This window comes from Plectrocnemia conspersa, unplaced genomic scaffold (genome assembly GCF_051122295.1).
Source record: "Plectrocnemia conspersa isolate PC_06_02 unplaced genomic scaffold, ASM5112229v1 ptg000004l, whole genome shotgun sequence".
Taxonomy (NCBI): Eukaryota; Metazoa; Arthropoda; class Insecta; order Trichoptera; family Polycentropodidae; genus Plectrocnemia; species Plectrocnemia conspersa.
Window position 1 is genome coordinate 17,307,874 of NW_028277168.1, and position 21,552 is coordinate 17,329,425.

The 21,552-nt window shown below is 30.6% G+C and overlaps 1 long non-coding RNA gene across 2 annotated transcripts in view; it reads right to left on the reverse strand.

Annotated features, from left to right (window-relative positions):
• Positions 1-13,813, reverse strand: part of LOC148236073 (uncharacterized) — an 80,342-nt gene extending 66,529 nt beyond the window's left edge. For both annotated transcript variants that reach the window (XR_015809312.1, XR_015809313.1), the window contains exons 1-3: positions 13,548-13,813; positions 11,370-11,481; positions 5,189-5,288 (exon numbers count right to left, since the gene is read on the reverse strand). This is a non-coding gene — a long non-coding RNA (uncharacterized LOC148236073). The remainder of the gene's footprint in view (positions 1-5,188; positions 5,289-11,369; positions 11,482-13,547) is intronic.
• Between the last annotated feature and the right edge of the window lie 7,739 nt (positions 13,814-21,552).

Genomic DNA, 21,552 nt, shown 5'->3' on the forward strand with positions numbered 1-21,552 from the left:
CAGAAAATATTATATTAGGTAAAAGCCCTTGAGTAAAAGCATTCTAATTGAGTTATTACATTATTCATTAGGCTATTAACTGTTGATAAGAATGAATTAAACTACAGAGGTAACATATTTTTTGCCATAAATCAGTGGCGTAGCTATGGTGGGGCGGAGGGGGCGAGCCGCCCCGGGCGGCACTTGCTTGGGGGCGGCATATTCGCGATGGGATCGTCCAGTGTGATTCTGAATGCACTAAAACATATATAAATCCACGAATAACAAGCGCCTAATAATAATCAATTTATTATTTTAAGAAGTGCTGATTTTATGACCCTGCAAAAAATAAATGGGGGGGGGCGGCAATTTTAAGGATCGCCCTGAGCGGCAAATACCCTAGCTACGCCACTGCCATAAATATGTTATGACATTGATTCATTGTGTGTATTTTTTGTTATGGAAAATGACTTAAGGAGAAAGAAAAAAATAATCTTCTGCTTCAAGATTTGAAGTATCCTAATATTCGTTATTTTCAACTATTCGAATATCGAATAGTAAACAATATATTATTTGTATTTCTTATAGTTATAAAATATAAATAATTAAAAAATACGATTTCAATAACGAATTTTGGTTTATTTTCATACACACAATTTCAATGTAATAAAAAATATTAAAACTTTTTATTTTAATTTAAAAAATAGTAGCTCATTAACTTTTTCAAGCAATTAATACTTAATTTAATTTTATTAATACCGACAGCCTACTCTATATATTTAAAAAATATGACCGTAATATATAAATTTAGACAGACAGTTTGAGGACATCTATTTTTATTTGTTTATTTAAATTTAATTAAGACCATCGTAACCTAACAGGATACCCCAATGCGTCACGATGGTTGAAAACATATGCTAAAACGTGTACTAAGATCATGCATTGTATATCTACGCCAATCAGGCAACAGAACCATTCCATAGAATGACAATAGCAAGAAAAATAGTTCCACCCCGAATCATCGAGATTGGTAGATTATAAGTAACTGGAAGAGACATTGCACTTTCTACAATACTAAATCTCAAAGCAGAACTGCACCGAAACGACTTTTAGAGGGACGAGAAGGGAGTCACCTGAATCCAAGAATTTAACCCGATCTTCAGGACGACTCATATTTGTGAGGTAAGATGCAAAACTTCTGTATTTTTTATGTTTCATATTAATTTTATTATAAATTTATGGCAATTAGCATGCTTTTGCTTCGCAAGAAGTTTTCAAAGTTTTGTTTAAATTCTTAGTGTTAAGTCGTTATTTTAATATTATCGATAATTAAAATAAACTGTGTTTTATAGTGAAGCTAGTTTAAGAAATTCTCAAATGTATTACACTAACATAATTCAACAATTTTTAATATATACCACAAACGTACAATATTTAAAAGTAATATGTTTTTTTACCAACAACAATAAATTTATATATATTTTTTACGATTACGAGTGACGTGTAGCTATATATATATAATAATATATATATGATAATAATATCCATTATTATATTTATATGTAAAATTATATTTTGATTTCAAATATGTTGTATACTTTTAATCGATTTAATATATGTACTAGTAAAATAAAATGTACTTCAATAACTATATAAAATGTATTAAGTAAAACGGCTTTTTACTTTAATAATACGTAATTATGACCTAAAACCCAAGACTTAGCTTTTAAAGAAACCGTTGAAATAAGCATGAAAATGTAAATTGATTTTGTGCTAATATTTTTGTTGTGCTGTGTTATCTAATAAAATTCTGAAAAATAGTTCTAGTTTCTATTTTTTTAGATATTGTATTGTAACTTTAAAATTCCTGTTAACCATCGAGACGATCGGTATCTTTGATGGCTTTTAAATCAAATCTGAATGTTTTTTACATTGTTTATCGATTTCAAAACACGATCATTCGTGCAAAACGTTAGTGGAGAATCAATTACAAACACCCGGTAACGAAAGTGACTTTTTGAACGCCGAGTGCCGTCATTAAAAATTCGTTGCGGTAAAATAAGCATTTTCATTTTCAGCTTTTACTAAAAAATTCACGTAAAATATTAATTGCTTTCAATTCGAATTACACAAAGCATGTGCCGCTAAAAACTAAATTACATCAACAATCAAGTGTAAATAAATTATTTTTTATCAATTACGTAATGGTTTTTATGCAATCAGCGTTCGACTCTAGCCGTGTCTAATTAACGACAGGGATGTATATTTCGATTCATTTTTTAGACGTTCTAGAGAAGGCGTGTCTTGACGTCCGAAATGGTAACCGCTTTGCCGAAACGAATATTAATTACGGGTATTCATTCTATTCTGACAAGTTAATATCGACAAGCAGCATCCCGAAGGTGCGCTCATTTCGATTGATGCGCTTTAATGTGATTTATTTTCGGCACTTTAACGAATTATAAAAGGAATTTCATATTATAAGTTATAATGATTTGTATAATAAGACATTCATAATCCTTTCACTGTAAAGAATCTCTTAGCTTTCGACACTGACATCTCTGAAGAATCATTAGAAATGTCTAATATATCATGACACAATAGAAACGAGCTTTGGGAATAATTTATTAAAATATGTATCTAGTTTGTAAAATGAAAAAACATAAATTAAATCTTGCTTTGTGATTTGAATGCTATTTGTTGGATTTTTAACTGGAGGCACTCTATCAAGATACTTTGTCACTAACGTACATTGTCCCAAAATAAAATAAGGAACAACTTCATGAGCTCATCGTTCTCCGGAAGAAGGGGAGTAACCTAACCTAACGTAACCTTCTAAGAAGGGCCTCACTCCGTAGATGCAGCGTGTATATGGGGCTTCTCTCCATAGATTATTTTGAAGAGACCCAAACCACCAAAGACAAAACTTCGGCATTGGGTAATCTACGGAGGAGTCTTCAATGAGGACGACCGGCCAAATACAAAAGCTTGGATAATTGCGACCCGCCGCGCTCTTGCTCTGTTAAAAGTCTTTTAAAGAGAGAAACACTCGGTAGCGAGCGTTTCCACTGCGACGTTGACGACATAATTTTATTGCTTTTGATGTTAATTTTTGACTTCTGAGAAGTGATAATTGTTTTTACGCTCTCCTATTGCCCAAAATTAGGTTTGAAAATACTCTAATCAGCCCTCTTATATTAGAAGTCCATAGTAATATCTGTGAGGATAGCTATCATATTTTTAAAACATGGTGTAATATCGAAGTGCAGACAAACTGTGGTGCAATATGTGACATGCGATGTTTGTCTGAACTTATTCTTCCGCTTATTTTCCCTGAGAGTTTGCTTAGTTTGTATTTTGGAATTGACCTAATGAAAGTTCTAAAACTATAATTAGGTTAGGTTTGGGCTTAAATTTATTTCCTCTCATGTCTAATATTTTTTGAACGTTCAAAAAGCAATCAAGTCAACAATAATTTGTAAAAAAATTTTAACACAAACAGAGCTGCGTCAAAAAATTACAATCTGTCTCTTTGAATAATAATGTTTATTGTAAAAGTACTAGCTAGAAAGTGGGTGCTTTTGAAGACAATGTTCCACTCCTTTTATTTCTTGTATAATATGTATAAAAAAGGGCTTATGGAATTTATAAATGAAATACAGTATATAGGTACATCTCAAACAACTGTAGTTTTTTACTTTTTTTTGTAAATATATTATCCAGAGTTGGACCCCTCAAGAAAAACGGGCCCCGGGAATTTGTCCCCTCACTCCCCCTCTCGGCAGGCCTGTGTATTAGTAATTTTTTTGCTCAACGTGACACATTTGGGCAATCTGTTAAATCACGATGGTCTCAATTTAAGTGAATAAAGAAATATCATTCGTTAACAAAAAACTTTTTTGTCCACTTTTGAGTTATATTTCTTAAGAATAAAGAAAAAATATTAAAAAATATTAATGGATATTTTTTGGAAACTTGATTTTTACCATCGTCACTCATATTCATATAATAATTAATTAAACAATTTCACTAGAAAATAAATTTGCCATATTTTACAAGAAAATATAATCTTGTAATAATATAAAACCATAACATAATTTGAGGATCTCTTTAGTCATAATATATAATATTTAATCTCAGAAATATAATAACCATAACCATAACAATAACGTTAATTATTACTATTGGCATATTATTAGGGTAAATAATTATAGAAATAATTTCAAATAGTATTTGATTACAAATGCCAAAAAAATAGTGAAATAACCATTGCATTAAATTGCAAAAATATAATTGCCTATAATTCAATACTATTAATTATAAATAAACATAAATTAATGTTTATATTTTGTGAAATAATTAAAATTATAAAAAACACATACCTAATATAAAGACCTTATTCAATGACTAGTTTTTATGCTGCCATATAGACAAAAATACACGATTTCCTGAATCGTCATCTATATAAATACAAATATCTTCTTCATGTGCAATAAATTTACTGGCAGTGAATAACAGCATGATCTCTCAGTTTCTCTTTGCCTTTTATGCAAGGACAAATGGATTGAATAATATTATATTGAACATAGAAATTGAGTCATTAGATATACAGAATGCTTCTAAAGTAAATTGTAAAAATGTAGCTTTTATAAATAAAAACAAACACGAAACAAACGATCAAGTGTTATAATAATTTTTCAGACTTTCATACGTTTTATACTGCAGCTCACCTGCACATTTATCGTTACTGTTATATATATTTTAAATATTCTACATAGTCACTTTACAAAAACTTTATCTAATTTGATAGTCATTCGTTTTTTAAAGATAAATCTCATTGAAAACAGAAAACTTTGATCCAAGAAAAAATACTAACGAGATTCGACTCAGTCGTGCTTCAATAAACCTTCGCTAGCACCAATGCCAAATTTAATAACATAAATGATTAAAGCGTTTTTTTAATCATATTTTTTCTGTCATCTGATGCGGCACGAGCGTCTCCAAAGAGGTGAGAGAGATATAGAGAGATATCGGTCACCGTGGAGTTCTTAATTGATGATTAATAGAGTCCAGCGGCAGGTAATTGGCCACCCGACGACCTGATGATGATTAAGGTCGGATCGATATTGGAAAATCGATACATGAAAGGGGCCAGCAGCGGATTTCAACATTCAGATTTATGACGGGTATAAAAGAACAGCATACATACCTACATAGTAATACTCAAGGTGGGGTATTCGCAAAGAAGCGGATGATTTACATTTTCTCGACCGGTCCACTGCCTGGCGCACTGATTGATTCGTATGTACCTTTAAAAAGTAATACAATTGATTTATAACATGTGTACAATGTATAATATTATATGGAGAGAGAACCGTTTTGGAATGATTTTGTAAAGATGCTTTTAAGCCAATTTTGTTCGAATGGTGATTTTAATTTAAGACTGGTGAAATAAATATTGCGTGCTTATATATTGATTTAAAAAATTATATCTATCTTTAAACTGCTAAATCGTTTTTATTAGAATATTTGAATTGTCAAAAATTATTTTTTAGAAAAGTAGCTTTTCACAAAGTATTTTCAAAGTTCTAATTCTTTGAAATGGACATTGACGGAAAAATAGAGAGGACGCGCCTTTTCACTTAAATTGCGTGACTTACTACCTGCACTATTCCGTCGACTATGACAATGGTTTCATAGTAATAAATCTTTTAATTTGTTTTATTGTAATTATTATTTTAATAGTGTTTTAAAAAAACAATTATTTTATTTCTCGCAATATTTTAGTAAAACATATGTGATCATGAACTTAAATTACATTATAACATATTACTAAATCGTAATATTTTTAACATTAAAATGAATGTTTCTTCGTAATATATTCGAAAATTATTCATATGATGTCAAAAAACCTATCTAATATATAATTAATATTTACATGTTGTCAATTTCTTACCAAAAAGTTGATCGAAAATAACTGACAATGTTTTTATATCAATAGACTTAAACTATGGTTATTTTTATTAAATTGAATCATATTTACCATTTAAAATGACCGGGTATGTACGATAAAGGCCTGGTAGATCAGAAGAGCGTTGTTATACGATAAATGCATTAAATTAAAATTACATTTAATGGTTTTTGTGGCGGCTTTAAATTTATCGCCGATTTCTTCAGTGCGGAACGAGCGCCGTTTTTATAGATAATTGAATTACGAACCGATCGCGTTAAATATCACACTCGAGAAACTTCTGATAAAATCTGGAGGTACTCAATCTTGTTAATAAATTCAATTAATATTCAGTGCGCCGAGTACACATTGATTAAAAAGCAATTTACAATGGGAGACAAATTCCTATACTGTATAATATTTAGGAAAATCTTTTACGCCAGTAATTTATCGCGCTAGTTTTAAATTTAATAGTTGAATTGCATATAAGATATAAAAATAAACGCTCATTAAAATAGCTTTCAACAAGATTAGAAATGGGCACGGTAATTTAAAACACACTGCAAACAAGCAGAATCAGTAGCATTGCAAATTGATTAAAAATATCGCTTAAAAATATCTTTACTATCAGAATATCCCTCGTATTTATAACACTCACATTGACGACATATATCTATTTACGGCTTTTATGACGCTTTATGAAAGGCATATGTAAAAGAGTACCGAAACGAGTTTTCATTGAACGGCTTCCAGAGGGACGTCCGAGTCAATTAAAGTCTCTGGTCGCATTGAAACCTGTGTTCTTTTGACAGCTCTTCATCCTTTATCCATTGAAATATGAAAAGATAAGGCTTCGCTTCGCAGATGAGGCCTCAATGAAGACCTGCTTAATTATCGCCGATCTGATGACTGTTCGAACGTTTCGGAATGTTGCATACACACAACCTTTATGTTATTATATTAACACGTCCGAAGAGCTTAAAAAAAACTGAGTTGTCATATAAATAAATAATCTCGAAGTAAATGGTAGATAATATGCCATAAAAAGGGATGCAGAATCATCGATTGGCAATTTGGACGTCTAGACATAATTTCCAAGTCGAAGAATATTTTACTCACAATTATATAGAAATAAATATTTTATTGGCAGTTAAAGCGTTTCGACTGTGTGATAATATATCATTAGCGAATTCAGTTTTATGTGGTAAAATAACACAGTTACTGGATTCCGCGAAGAAATTATCGTATTTTAATAATATTCCAATGCTTCGTTTTAAACATATTTAATTGCCACACTGATATTATTTTTTGAAATAATCGTATATCTTAAGTTGACGTGTTCAATTAAGGAATTAAGCGAACAACGAAAAGTGTTCGGAGAAAATCTTAATTTATCTTTATGTAATGTGTAATATATTACAAGCAAAAGTATCGCCTCTTACATATAATATTAAAAGTGCTGCATTACATTATTTTAATTTATTGATTCTCAATATACAGTTTATCTTTTGGATGTCAATTATTGCCAAAGATTAACATGGATCAGGTTTATGTTTCAATATATTTTATAAAAAATTATTATTATTTTCAGTCAAACAACTAAAGTTTAACATAAAACATGATAAATACCAATAATCATACAAATCATGCGTGCAAAAATCAAGCAATAGATAATTTAACTAAACAATTAATATATTTTTATGATGATTTATCGCAATTAAAAATAAATAAAATTAATAACATTAATCTTATATTTTAATTTATGGAACATAAAGCACACAAAAATAATTTTAAATTAGATTGGTTGTGTATACATTTATTTATCAAGCAAGTTAATTAATGGATGATTTAAACTGTATATTGAATACTAAAATAATTTAGATATGTATTTTTTATTCTAAAAATCAGTACTGAAAGTTTATAAGATAAAGATGAATTTCCTGTATCATTATTTGTTTCCAATTTAATGTTTTTAATTATTCTTCTTTGACAAAATATAAAATACAAAATAATATTTTTCAATTGCATTATAATTTAAGGTTATGGGGCTTTATTAAAAAATGCCTTTATTAAAAACTACAGCACGCTGCAAAGAGAGCTTTAGAAGAATACTTTTAATTAAATATCAACTGAACGGCCAATCGTCAAGTTGAAGTGTTACGAAATATGACCGTGTGTGGTGTTCCTATTGCTTGGCATTCTACTGTGATGTTAGGCAGTTATAATTCGATAGCATCTTCAAGCCAGAAAATATAAAGAATAGTGTGATTTGAAAGCAATGTAGAGAGTGAATTATTTTGATATCGAATTATATGACGAAATTAACAACTCGTTAACAAAAAGTTTTAAACGGAATTTTTCATTACACCAATTTTTAAACGAAAATGAGGCTATAAATAAAATCGTTTATTAGTTAATAAAGAAAAGCCATTCACTCGAAACGGTATTAACAACTCTCAGAAAAGTTGAAAAGTTTTAAACGGAATTTTTAATTACACCAATTCTTAAACGAAAATGAGGCTTTAAATAAAATCATTTATTAATTAATAAAGAAAAACCATTCACCGATGGTGAATTAATTAAATCATATTTGGTTATTGCTGCTGAAAAATATGTCTCAATTTATCAGCCTTTCGGTGATAACAGTTGCTAGAAGAGTTGAGCACACTGTGCGTAACATCAATAGACAATTAAATAGCAAAAAAAAATTTTAAATACTGTACTTTTCAGCCTCACCAAGTAATTCCTAAACTTTTTCGAATCTGCACTCTTGCGGGATCCCATTTTTATCAAGGCGCTCTATGTCAAATTATAACAATGCACTTTATAGCAAATATTTTGTATAATTAATGAGTTATGTAAAAATACTATCATTTTTAAAGGCTTCTGCAAACAGTTAGTTACTAGTTTGCAACATATGTTTTTTTTTACATATCAATTAACAATGTCAGTAGTTATTTTGACCGCGAAAACCTCTTTAATAAAACATTTACAAATACAATAATATTAAATTAGGTATTCCTTATTTGTAAAATACATAAGCAAGTGAATGTATTCGTAGATATTAGCATTTTTTAAGGAGCTGCAGTTTTTGATGGCTTCAGCGTGGCCATGTCGCCGTAGCCACGTAGCGACACAAGAATCCACCGGGCCACAAAAGGTTGCCATTGTTGGCGGCGGAAAAAAAGGAAATTCAAAAGGCGAACACGAAAACTGATTTTAAATTAAGTGCGGCGAGATTGGGCGCGAGCCGCCACTGTATATGTGGCTTTGTGTGTTTGCATTCTCTACGCTCGAACTTGCTCTGTTCGGTCAGGGATTTTTATTGTGGTTTTGAAAGCTTCATTATGAAGTTCTGTGTAATTATAAATATTCGTTTTAATCACATTGATTGAAATATCCAAAAATAATACAGAAATAAATAAATATAATATCTAATTGGTATGATTTTTATAGCATATGCTATAAAAATCTCACTGAAAGCAGTACTGGGATTGAAAAGAATCATATAAACCTATATCTTAATATTACTTCATTCCAAAGAATTAGATAAACCTCACTGTGTTTTCCTTACCGCAAAGTTGCCAAGTTTTACCGAATAATAGTATGTTTTCAATATTAAATGTAGTCATATGTGTTGTTTATTAAAAGTTATCTACAATTTATTTTTAGGTTAAAACCCGCTTTATTATTTTTTTGTAATTTATATATATTCTAAATAAAAATATATTTACACAGCTTGATAACTTTTTTCCTCTGATAAACATTAACTAAAATCATGTTAATTAATGCTTGTATTAATTATTTTTGTATTAAAACTTTGTTCCTCTTTAAAGTATTTGTAAAAAAAAATACTTATTTATAAACGATATACACTGACACTATTTCAGCTGTAAATCTTTAGTTTCTAATATAAAAACTATTTATAAGTATCCCAATTAGTAAAAAAATAAATATTTATGGTAAAAAATTTTGATTCAAATCATAATTTTTATCAATCAAAATAAAAAATATATAAAATTAGCAGTGATTTAATTTAATATTTTCAACACTTATTATGAACGGTACGATTTGATATTGATATAGATAATTCTCCGAAACGCCATTTCAATAAAAGATTTAAGAACGGAATGCTGTTCCGGTTTAAAAAATTACGTTTTGTCATTGAAATAGCTGAATTTTTACGTCATTGTGAAATGTTGCGAACGTTGAGAATAGAACGGAATATTTCTACCTGAATTTATTTGAAAAATTGCTCTTTCGCGTGAATATCCACTTAATTACATTTGATAAAGAACTGCTGCTACCACTTTTCACATCAAATGAAGAAAATGTCTTCAGACAGTATTTCATAAATAACCATAAGAAAAATATAGCGATATCAAAAAAGTAACATAAGGCTGACAATCGAATATTCAAATTATGCGCCCGATTCTTAACTAACGAATATTCGAATAACTGCTCGAATATTCGTTTAAACTATAGCAAATGAAATTTGAAAAATATCTTAGAATGAATCAATTTTTATACTTAAACAACACCGGTAGTTTTTTCCCTCAATATACCAGAGTGACTAATGCCTCTCTAAAATAAAGGATCCTCTATGTGCCTTTATTTTGTTCCAAAACGCGAAACAATAAGACATTCCTTCCAAAAAAAATGCTTTTTAATACTTTCGATACACATTTTTGAGTAGAATGTTTATTGGCGTTATCTACTATGACTGAAATTCGCAGAATTCATTCGTTTAACGAAACAGATTGTTGAAAAGGCCCATTTTTAAGTTAATTGTATTTATTGTTTCAATATGCAAAGATTTTATTTCAATCAGTTCAATAATTCGATCGCAATTAATTTATTTCTAGCTATTTAATTTATATGGAAAACAAACAGAAACCATACGGATTTGATCTGACGGTTCCAAACATGGTAAGTTATTGTATATACAATAAATTCAATAAAAGTATGTATTGAAAATGTTCCATCATTTTTTATGAATTAATTTAATTCTGGTGATTTAATTTACAGGCAATTCTGTACAAAACAAACGATGAAACATCTTCGGTCTATATATAGACCGAAGATGTTCCAAAAATGATATACAACAACTAGTAAGTTATTGTACATAAATTCAAATAAAATGATGTATTTAAGCTAATTTTGTTTATCACAAACTTTATTTAATTGAAAAATAAACATGTTTTTTTACATCATGGAGAATTGAAACGGTTATTTAGCTTTGATTTAATATGACTTAGCCATTAGTGAAAGTTCACTTTCGGTAAAACTTAAGATAGGAATGGTTTTTTATCATTAGGGATCTTGGAACACGTGTATATTTTCTCAAATTTCGTTACTGTATAAATATTAAATATGCTGAATTTTCGTATTTATTCATTTTGAGACACAGGGACGATATTTAGTAGATGGATTAGCTTACCCTAAATTTTGCCATAAGCATCACTTGTTGAAATAATGAGACACTTCTCAAAATCGTATTTGAGTTAAAATAAAATTCACTGCGCCTCATTATTTTATGTAAACAACATACACTGAAAATAAAAAAAAATATATATTAAAATTTAAATCATATAATTATCTGTCAAAAATATAACATTCAATTAAAATACATTTGATTATACTGAAAAAAAATTCGTTTGCGGTGCACTTTTTTAAATGTAGCAACATTGATGATATAGAACCTAAGCAATAAAAAAACATGGACGATTTTTAACACGGGGAGGGGTTGTAATATTATATATAAATTTACAAAACGGCTAAGTTTTGCTACACCCAATAAAAAACTGAAATGACGTCCTTGATCAAAAAGTATGTAAAATAATAAATTAGCTATTTACCTTTTGACACCTTCACAGTTTTTCGCACAGCATTGTGTTATGCATATTTTATAAAATTCAAACAGTTGAACGATTATTAGTGTAATTAATGATAAATTAAAATAATTATTATTCACATTAATTGATAACACACAATAAATTAATATCGGTAAAAACAAAACAAATATATTTTAATATTCGAATAATTATTTTTTGCTCAATAATTGAATAGCTTAAAACTACGAATAATAAAAGAAGAAAATAATTGGTATAAACACAAAGCATTACATTATCATATAAAGTATGTATTCTGTCAAACAAACAACACTGAATAAGTTTCAAGCAATATAAACAAATTAAGTTGGTAGACGTATATTAAGGTGGTTTGCCTCCAGGATTATTAAAGTTGTTACAGATTTCCCCAGTATACAGTAAGTTCTCGACTTACGCGGTTAATTCGTTCCAGAAAAATTCGCGTAAGTCGAAAATCGCGTAAGTAGAGGAATACTCATCCGATATGTATTAAATATTAATACATTCCCCCAATCATCCGAACGATACTTAAAAGAACTAAATGCCGTCTTCTTGTATGTATACATTAGGTTAAAATGAAAATAAAAGCATTATAAAAAATTATTCTATGTGTAAAATGTCTACATACATTATAATCATAACTTTTTTTACAAAATAAAATGAGAAACATAAAAATAATATTTATACATACATATTCATTAAAATATCATGTCATAATGTCTATACTATTCCATTTCAATATCTTTAGGTGTTGGATTACTTTTATCTAATAAGAAACCGTACTTATCCAGTGAAGATTGTACACTAGATCTTTTTTTCTCATAATAGACATTTTTATAACAGGAAATAGCGTCCTGAACTGCTTTATTGGCTTTCTCAAACCGATAAATGTCGGGATCTTGTACTTTTAAACCAGCCATTCCTTGGTCTATCAAATTGAGGCATTCTTTAATTTTTTGTACTCAAACTCTTTTGTTTCTTTGACTTCCTCCTCTGAATCACCGCCGTTGTTTCTATATTCTTCAAGTTCTATTAAATCTTCATTGTTTAATTCCACTCTATGACTTTCTAACAATTCAATGAAATCATTTTCATTTAGATTTAAATTTAATTGGTTTGTCATTTCAACAAGATCATTAATTATGTTATCTTCCTGCATGGGGTCTTCAACAACTTCAAAAAATTGAGGAGTAAGCTTCTTCCAAACGTTTTTCATGGTAGACTTTACAATTTCATTCCAGGCAACACCAATAATTTTAACAGCTTCATAAATATTGTGTTCTTTCAAAAACTGTGTGAGTGATATAGAGCTATAGTTTGTCCTTCAGTTACCTTTATGGCATTTCTAGAAATTGTCCTTAAGTAATATTTTTTAAAGCTTTGTATTAGACCTTGATCCATAGGTTGTATAATATTATATAGATCGTATTTGGGGGCAAAAATGCTATTTTGATATGTTCGTGATCACACGGTGGATGTCCCGGTACATTATCAACCAAGAACAAAAATTTACGCGCAAATCTATATCAACATCGATATTATAACAAATTTTAAATTTTCGAAATTTTTAACCGCGTAACTACGAATCCGCGTAAGTAGATACCGCGTAACTCGAGAACCTACTGTACATAGAATTGATTTTAGTATAGATATACCGTCCTTCCACGATTGGTCTCAGTTTTCTAGTCAATATTCAAGCCGTACATGTAAATATAATATCATAACTGCATAACGATGCAGCGCATTACCGGCAAGTGCATCTATGGAGTTGCGAGCAATTAATTGCAGCCGTGTTGCGGTTGTGCGCGTGTGAGTGCGCACCGGCACGGCAGCGGCCTCCGTTGGGCGCTTCTGTCGCGCCAGTGTGTGCTGTGTGTGGGTGTTGGTATGTGTGGAGTGAGGTTGAGTCGAGTACGAACGCGCGACACGCGTCCGTGTGGGGCCGTGAGAACGCGCGCGCCAAGCGAGTTCCCAGGCGCGCGCCATCACAGGGTGCGAATTTATACAACAAATGGAGAATGTACATTATGCTCCCTAATATTACATAATAATTAATCATTACTCTAAATCAGTAAAAGAAAAACTATTTAGCAATGGGTTAAAATCGAATCAAAAATATTGTAATTACAAATCGCGGGTTCAATATTTAACTGAATAATTTAAAATAAATTTTCTAAATTTCCCATAAAAAGTTTTATGTTCCTCGTTTTTGTTAAATGCGAGTTGGTCACAGACACAAGAGTAGAAATAAAAAGAAAATAAAATGTGATGATATATGTATGTATAATTCTATAAATTCGATTCTTAGCGACCCATTTTTTACACAAGAGGATCGAGCACTTCATATTACAAAAACGTCGCAAAAGCGCAAGAGCAAACGCATCACGCGAATAGACAGAACAGATAGTGAAGGTTTCTCGAGTAATAGAAATTAATGCTATACGTTTATAAAATTGTTTTTTAATAATTTTCTGCTAATCTTAATATATTCATATTTTTTTCCTGTTTTACCATTATTATTATTTTTCTATTAGTACTTTAAATAAATATATTTAAAAAAATAAGTTTTTTATAAAAGCAGCCAATGTAAAAAAATAGCCAAAAACGTATTTTTTATTGTGCGTATTATCTTATTTATAATATAAATTTATTACGTTTCAATATTTATTGTTTATATTTAAAACCTATTAAACGGTGATCGATCAAAGTTGCAATTATAATAAGTGATTTTTACTAATACATTTGCAATCTTGTTTGATATTGGTCAACATTTTTCACATCGACTTAATTTCCTTTGGTTAAGATTTACCGAACTATTTTTAAATTATTTATGTTATATACAAATCTAGTGCGAAATTAAAGTTATATAATGATCCAATAAACCGGTATTAATGTCAAGTGTGTCAAATTCGACAAACGTGGCAAGTAATTTCTACAATTATTCCTTCAGCTTGTTGATACAGACAACTTTCTGTGTGTACAATAAAATAAAATTCAAGCGAGTTCGTTAGCTGTGTATATGTAACTAAAATAATCATTTAGGATGGACATGTCATAAGTACTAAAACACGCCTCATTAAAAAGGTGAATAAATATTGTTTCAATCAATAAGAAAATAAACGATTTCTTTATACAGATGCAGTCGGCTCGTTTTAATAATATTTGTTTATTAAAATAATGTTATACATACATTTTTAATTTAATAAAATAAAACCAAAGTCGTACATAGTTTTTAAAAAATAAAGAATTCTCAGCAATCCATTTTAAACGCCACTTAGTACGATATCATTGAAAATATGTATATTCGACGGATATTAGAAAAGGTATTATATGTAGAGAAGTTCTGGGCATTTTTACAATAAAAAAAATTTATAATGTTATTTACAATGTGTGTTTAAGCTTAGAATAAAATTAATACTTTGTCTTTTATACCTATTTTTAATCCACCAGAGATACTTATTATTTATGACCACAAAGTCATTATGGTGGCCACCCCTAATAAAACTCAGAGTATAAAAATATGTCCGTGCATCTCACATTCTGACTAATTGGTAAGATTTGCCAAAGCTGCTATCATTCAATCCTATGGTAGGACTTTTCATTCACTCGACCATATAAGATAGCAATGTCAAACACATATAAGACAGATCCACGAAACATCTGATTGGCTGACAACTCACTCGCTTGGCCATTACACCCGAAAGATCAACATAAAAAAAACAATCGAATGAATTTCACACCATCACTTCAAATACAGAAAGACATTTGCTTCATTGGGTCAAGGCGTCAATAGGCAGGTGTTGTCTGATTGTGTAAATCATACGATTACCATACAATCAACGCTTTGATACATTTTTCATGACGTGTGTGTTACCTAAATTAAATTGCTAAGAAATTCCGATGTATCTTGAGATGCATTCTCTTGATGGCGTAATCAACGATGCGAATAATGTACGCAGTCTATTTTGCACTCTTTTTAAAAATATTTATAGAAGACCACCATTGGTATAATCACTCCCATGACGGTTTTTCGTGACGAATTCGATCTTCTTGAAGGCATTCAGCGCGAAAAGAGATCTAAGAAATTCGAGCCCTGACAAAAGGAAAAAGCAGGTATCATCATTGTTGGTGTCGGTCCATTCTCTCGGAGCGATCCGTGCCCTCGTGACCAGCGCCCGCCCCGCGGCCCCCCGTCCGCACGACCAGCTCCTCCTTTTGTGCTCGCCGGCCATGGTGCACGCGCGGCTCACACGCTCCCATTAGGGCTGACAACCGCTCGCTGTGGTCATTTAACATGCCAAAAAACAAGTGCCAACAAGTGTCATCCATTGGCTATAGTCGTGCAATTTCGTAGGTGGCTAATTCAATGGATAGTGCATATGTCTATGAATGGTGGTGCACGGTGGAACTACATGGCCCAAGACCCATTTTTAAATGCATATTTTATTCGCAAATATTATACGGGGAGTAGACACAATTTAAGCCTTCCTTAATTGAAAATTGAACAATTATATTATAATATATATTAAACCAACACAGAGAAGGCAGTTACTATGAAAAAAACACTGGTTATGTCGCCACTGAGAACATGAAAACAAGACATGGTATCCGTGGGGTGCAGACCCTCGACGACACACCATATTCTGCGAAGCGCGCTATGGTATCGTCATTTTCAAGAGAACGAAGTCCGGTAGATTCTTACCTGACCCCCCCTTAAGAAGGGCCTCACTCCGTGTATGCAACTCTGGAGGCTGCAGTAGAAAATATAGTTTTGTAAAAGATACTTGGCATTTTTTGTATCGATTTTAATACCAAAAACTTAAATTTGTCTACCTTAAATTCATTTAATGTAGAGCTTATATTAAAATCATACATTTACGATCAAAAGCATGTATATAATATAAAGCACCGTCTCTAATAAATCACAAAAAAATAATTAAAAATATTTTTGTGTATAAAAAAAATCAAACAATATTAGCTTGTAATTCTAAAATACATATAAATAAATCGATTAATTATTTTGTTAGAAAAAATTCACTTTTTTCGGTATTTCTACATCATTTTCAAAGTGTTTCATATTTTACAATAATAGTTTTATAATAAATCAAGTTAATTTAACGTCAATGTCAACCCTTTCTATTGCGCTGTCTCTTCGCACGCCTACGCTTAACGTTTATTTTATCTCACTTATAATATATATATATCAGCTTCTAACTCACACTTGGTCACAAAATTGTTCAAGAGTCGGAATTTGTTTTAGATCTGTCTATTACGTGTGATGATGGTTTTATCGACGCGTCATATTTTAACGAGAAAACAAGTCTAAATATTTTTCCACATATTTCATTACCATAATATCAACAAAAAAAAACGAAAGATTTCCGATTACATCCTTTTCAAGTATCCCGTCGGGCGGTCAACGCGCATAATTGGATCGGAGCGTGTCGAAAGGACCTTCAGAAAAAATATTTTTCCTCCAAAAAACAAGTCGACCAGGAAGATCAAATATGAATCTTAGATTGTGAACGATGATTAATAAAGGTTCATAATGCTGCGTATAATAGATGGTCCGTAAGCGAGTAGCTTTATTGTGTTTTGGTCGTTTTTATACGAGTTTATGGGTGGCCTCAGGTAGCCACTTAATTGTGTCTATAACAGAGTAACACTGTAGGCACGATTCGTGTGGATTTTGCTTCGTATTTACATATAATAATAAAATCTTCACACACTATTAAAGATATGTGCTATTGATATAGATTAAGTATAGTTAGTTCTCTTTCACTTATATTTAATCATTTGTAAAATAGACAGATAACAGTGACATGTCTATAGTATTGAATAACATAGACATTCACCCACATGAACCTTTTGCCCCCACATGCTGCCTTGTTTAAGTTGTTTCACTGTAATTTGCTTTGAATCCTGATATGTTTTATTCCCACGTGAAATATCCATCAACGAAATAAATCAAGCGAGTGCTAAATGCAACTATTAAAATATATTCTGGGAGATGAACATTATAATATTTTAAAATTTTAATTGATTATCTCTGATTAGATTTTTTAGATTGCTTTAATCTTATTGATAAATTTGATTATTTATAACTCATCAGGCTAGGGAGTTATATAATATTATATAGCACTGTATATGTATACACTTTTAATTATGATACGGAATACATGTTATATATTTTTTATCTAATTATATACTTATCATCTATATACTAAGTATTAGTTTTCTTAGACAAACATTTTATTTTTTGACAAATCTTTCCGACCTTCTTATGATTTTCATTTGCTCTACATTTCTACATTTTTTTTAGTAAACAAACCATTAATGTTTGATATTGATTATAGACGTCGCATATTTTAGAGTTTTCCAAATAGGTCAAATCGATATCGTAACAGCTCCCAGCGATGTTTACTTTTAGGTTTGATAACAATAAATATTTATGGGTGTCAACGACAGCAAAGATTGCGTGTTTACAAACAAGTCGTTTATGGGTCTGTCGCGCGATGATCCTTGTCTAGGGTCCGAACGCGCCATGTCACCGCTGACTGACATGCCCATCCATTGATTAAAGGCCCAAGGATCGATTCTCACGGGTCCACAAGTCTACATTCTTGGCGCTGTCCTTTTCCACGCGTACTCGTGGGACCGGATTCCGTGTCTGGGGAAGATAAAAAAAAACACCCCGATTCGACGACGACGATGTGCGTTTGTGACCTCGTGAATCTGTCGCTAATGAGCCAACGTGAAAAATTGGTACAAGCATGGTTGTTTATGGGAATTTAGCAGTGGATTCTGATTGAACGTTTCGTTTAAACCGATGTATGTAATTTAACAAATAAGTGAGCCATACACTGTTCGTAAATTAACACCTGACGTTACCATATTCTCGCTAGACTAAAATAATATGCTGTAGTGAACTTTAATTTAATATAAATATATTATTGTAACACTCACCCACTGCTTCGATATTGACATTTGAACGGCTTGTTTTTGGACGACCAGTTTGTTTAGCGTCTCCACCTGATCCAGTCTCTCTGAATTTTTCAATTAATCTCTTCGCAGTTGACGAACTTAAAACACTATTCCGACCATATTTTATATTAAATTTCAGCCGCTAAACTTTCATTATTTTTGAGATATTGTTCAATAATGAAAACACGTTGTTGTATCGTGTAACGCTCCATTTTTACTAACCCTAAATTCTCAGCTGTCAAATTTTTTTTTTCAGTGTTGCCAACATTTACTGCATATTCAAATCTTGCGTTAATTTTAAAGCACCTTTATATTATTGTACAAATTTTTAAATAATAAATTAAATTGTCGACTTTAACAATTATCGTTTGTAATTATAGTTATTAGGTATTTTTGATTTAATTGAGATTATTTTATGTGTTGTAATTCGATTAAGCGAAAAGCAAATTGATGTTTTAATTTAATAATTTAAGAGCTAAAATCGGACTTGATTTATTTTACGACTTTTATTTAAAAATAAATTCAGCGACAAACGGTCGCCGATCCTGAAAAATGTGTTTCGTTAATCACAAAATAAGAACAAAATGTAAAACCCTGGCATGTGAAGTCATAAGTGTCGGGATTTAAGCGCGGATCTTGGTAATTTATTACGAGCGCTCAATGCGGTCAGATATATATGGGGTAGGATTGCACGTATGCGCAGAATGCTCTGAAACTGAATACCTACAAATATGTTTACACGTGTTTTATGTCCTTTCACTAAAACCCTTTGGGTGCGTTCTTCACCAAAAAACCGTGGGAAAGACGCACATTGGAAATCCTCTGAGAAATGGATATTGTTGACACATCGCTTCGGTAAATTTGTACGGCAAACTGGATTGTTTGCTTTTGCTGAGGTCCTGATTTTTTTAATATACTTGCCTTAAATAGCCATCGGTATTGAAGAAAGGTGTACATACATTAAATTTACAAGCAATTTTATAAACGTAGAAATAATATGGAATTGGCATACATTCAATATTTGCATTCATAATAATTAATAATATGTGTGCAGTCGTTTTTGCCAAAATCGTCGTTAGCTCTTTATTTTCCACTGACAAATATGTAATCGCCTACATTAATCATCGTCATGCAAAAAATGGCAAAAGGGCGCCATTCATTAAATCAAACAGTCCGGACCATAAATTTCTTAAAGTCGATGCAAATCGTCGCTCAAGGGCTGTGTTGTTATTTATAATTTTCGCAGTATCGTTTCAGTATTTATTATGGCCATTTGACTTTTATTAATATTTCTGAAGCAAATATGTACGCTTCAAAGTCGTTAATATTATCATGTTACATTACATTGTATTTTTAATGATATTGTATTTTTTATAAGGCATTTATTTTACTATAATAAATAAATTTACAAACATTAGTAATAGTACAATAGAAGAAAAATAAAAATTGATATGGGATTCGAACCCATATCTTTCAGGTTTTAGTCATATCGTGCTGGAATCGTTACGTTTTTATCATGTTCTCTAATAATTCAGATTAATGATATTGTGTGGTTACGTGAAATATTTTTATAGTATTTTTTAGTGTAAAAATAGCATCAATAATACACGTAAACAAAGGAAATATATTTAATTATAATTAATAAAAATAAAAATAGAGTTGGCACGATGATTTCGAGCCTCCGCTAATGTATTCTTTTGTTGTCGACCAATGAAAAATAAGCATTCAAATATAAAACAAGATGGCCGACATCAACGTGACAACAGCTTTAAATAATTATGTATTAATAAAATATTGCTACGCGACAATAATTTTCATTAATTCGTCATGTGCGTTGTTCGATTTGACTGAATATAAATATTCGGATTGCAAATTAACTAGGTATGTTATAACTATGAAAATGAAATATATACATAATGTGTGTAATGATTATAATAATACATTGACAATCTTCATAATGAAATCTTCAAATTTTGAATTCCTGTCGACGGGCTCCGAGGTCGAAAAGTGAGTTTTTTCTTTTATTTTTCATTAACATTATCATTGCTTCCGATTGTTATTAATATTTAGTTAAGTTGCAAACCTATTTTAAAACGTAATACAGTGAAATCTCTATAACGAATTTTCAATTTGTCCCCGATAAACATTTATACAAAATGATATACACAATTTATATATACACATTTCATAAAGCACCTGAGTCATGCCTTCGTTAAAAATACGCATGCGCCCAGACATATAGAGCGCGTTAACACGCTTAAGGCGCAGAAAGGGTTAAATACAATCTGTTTTATAATGTTGATCTGGTTCATTTCTTGCGAATCCAATAGCTATTTTAGCAGTAATTCGACATAATAATTATATATGCGTTTTTTAATTATTTTTTAAATACATTTCTTAGCAAACATCAAGTATTTTTAGTCAAACGCATATATTTTAACAGATGGTATACAGTTATTATATTTGGCAGTCAAATAGAAATTTCATTCTGAAGATATAAATCGTTTATGTTCGGATCAAAAACATTACATCGCTATCAAAATATACATTATTTACTTCAACAGCAACAACACTCGGACGTTGTATATATTACGCCATGGTGTATTATAAAATATAAATACAGTACATTATCGAGGTTACACGGGAAAGTGATTATGGCCGTCATCTCATTTCAGATTCTCATCTCGAGCTCTCACTTGGTCCTCCACACAAAGTCGGCATCACAAAGGATTATTTTGTCCTCATTATCGACTTTGATGCTTTTAGACG